Source organism: Rhagoletis pomonella, unplaced genomic scaffold, assembly GCF_013731165.1.
Source record: "Rhagoletis pomonella isolate Grant_MI unplaced genomic scaffold, Rhpom_1.0 Rhpom_scaffold_00006, whole genome shotgun sequence".
NCBI classification, from domain to species: Eukaryota; Metazoa; Arthropoda; class Insecta; order Diptera; family Tephritidae; genus Rhagoletis; species Rhagoletis pomonella.
In genome coordinates this window covers 54,974,618-54,977,539 of record NW_023458560.1, presented here as the reverse complement: position 1 = coordinate 54,977,539, position 2,922 = coordinate 54,974,618, and positions in this window count along the sequence as shown.

Genomic DNA, 2,922 nt, shown 5'->3' with positions numbered 1-2,922 from the left:
CATAAGTATATTCAGCTTGTGAAAACCACCCCCACGACACCTAATACTACTCAGCTAACACCGCTTTTCGCTTTGGTTGCAATGACAAAAAATTGCAGTAGCGGAGTAGGCTCGCATGTCAGTGGGATGAGGGGATGATTCAAGAGCATATATTGTTTATTATCGAATAATAATAAATAAATCTTTTGTGACAGTCCAGTTTCCTATCTGTACTTCTCTCAAAGTGGAATAAAATTCATCTACACAAATTTATGCGAAGTTTGCACTCCAGCCACTTAATTTCGAGTATTATCACCAAAGCTTGCAGATTTATTATTTTTCGGCCTTCTTCTCAAGCGGATTTGATTGCTCCTGCAACCCAGAAGGGGAAACTAGTTTCCAATTATAAATTCCTCATGAACCGAGATCTCTTAAGTGAGCCCCCAACGGCAGAGGTCGGGAAACCGTTTCGGACTCTTGGAAAATTAAGTCAAACCCATGCTTCCACTGGGAGGTGGTTGACAGATACTATATAGACTTACTTAGACTCGGGCTCCTTTTTGAAACCGCATGAGGTTTGCATTTACCCCTGTTCCCTTATGAACCACTTGGTGCATAGCAAAAAATGCATACACTTTTTACATCTGTCGCTTAGAGGTCATCGAAACGGTCACAAGTGCTATAAATTACTTCCATCAAATTGCGGAAGCACGCACTAAGGATGTCTCATCCAATTGTATGTAAAAATTGCAAATTTTAATTTAAAAGACACATATTCTTCACTTTTTTATTCTATATGTAATAATTTCATAATTGATAAATCATTTCCACGACGTAAAACAATGTAAACACCGCAGACAATGCCAGTGTGATGGATGCTAGAGTGGTAATCGAAGCCACTACACTTAGTGATTCACAACTAAACGCCGACAATTACATTGAGCTGTCAATGATAGACATTAATAGCAACACCAACCGAGTGTGAACATCCGCACGTTTATGTAATCATTATTGCATATGAAGAAATATTTTTTTGTCTATATTCCCTGCAGCAAAATTTAGGGACAGTCTGGCAAAGCGCTAGTTCCGCCCCACAAATTTCAGAACTGTCTCTGAACTACTGCAAAAGGGATGCAGAGCTGGACGGTTGAAACTCATATGTTGCTAGTTGCGCTGGCATCAATGTTACTCATCCTGGTCATGTGAAAGCTGACAAGAGATGCTATACTATATTTTTTCGATTTTTTAGTCCCTAAAACTAATAGCAAACTGTTTTCGTTTATTTAATATGTAGTTCTCTACATAGTTTATGCGGCAACTGCTAAAATATTTCCAAAAAAGTCGTTACTGGTATCATTAATGTAATGATTTCGATGAAATTTTGTTTGTAGTCTTTATTTTATTAGAAAAACCTAAATATAAAATATGGAGAAGATTGGATTACTATAACGTTCAAAACTCACAAAAAATGTGGGCCCAGTCATTAAATGTGATAGAATTTTGGGTAATTTTTGTTTCCTGCTTTCCACTCTCAGAAAACAAAGGTTATACAATAAAATGACTTAGGTGTCAATACTCGCTTATTCCCAATATCTGGTGGGATTTTTTCATTGTTTGAAAAATTCTTTTCGCTAAATTATGCAAAAAGAAGCTGAAAATCAAAAATTAAGAAAATCAAAAATTACATATATTTGCAAAGTCGCGCGCAAAAATCAAATTATATATTCGAAAACTACATAAAATTTTCTAAAATATTACTCTAATTTCAAGACCTGACGGACCGGTACTCACACTTTTTTTTACTAATAATCTTTATAATCTACATTTCAAAGTAAATTTTTTGGTAAGGAAATAGGAAAATACCAAATAAATGATAAGTACCTTCACCTGAATATTCCACGACATTTAGATAATTAGTTACAATTGAAAAATAAACACTTTCTGTAATGGGTTCAGCGCCAAATGCAACTAAACTGATTAGTCGGTATCGCGCCCATTCCCGTATTTTTTTGGAAATGTATCGTTCGTGAAGAAGGGGGTGAGTAAATAATGTAAAATTTGGTACTTATGACTTTTACTATTCCCTCTCTAAGTCAAACCGGTTTTTTTTACCAACTGTCACCATGACTTTTTTCTACCTGCCTCCATATATTCGAAACACTGTGCGCCATTTCCTTTTTAAATATTCACAATATATTTAGAGTTAAAATTTGTTTGTTATTATTTTATAAAACAAATCATGATGCTTGAAACAAAATCATATAAACCGTGTTTTAAAACTTTATATAAAACAAAGTAAAATTTAACGATTTTTCATCAAAATTTTTTGCCTTGTAATCAGATTTAAAAAAAATAAACATTTTTAAATAAAATATAAAAAATAAAGATTTTTTTTATTATAACTATTTCGAGTATTCAAATTTTAGTGTAGTAAAGTGTAATCTTGCTTCTTAAACGAAAATATTTAAATTGGAGAATATCTTAAAGAGCGTGCGTAAAAAGTGTTACATTAAATCAGCGCGATTAATTATACTAAAATTTAATGGCTTATAGAACTGCATACTTATAAACTCTGATTTAAAATATTGAAGTTTTTATAATAGTTTCTAGAATTCTACTAAATTACCAACACAGTTAGAAACGTGAATTTATTTGTTTATGTTATAATACTTATGAGCCATCCTTAAATAAAAAATTTACGAAAAATATTTAGCATGAAAATCATTGTGAATATTTAAAATTCTATATGTTCTTATTAGATGCAGGGGAGTCTATGTATTACATTTCAATACACTTAATACAATTTAACGCTGAGCTATCACACATAAGCATTCAATATATCACCGTTTTTCTCATTTTTTTACACGATTTAGTTTAGATTTTTAATTATAAGTATCCCAGAAATACCCTCTATACGTAACAAATATAAATTATTTTTACGAA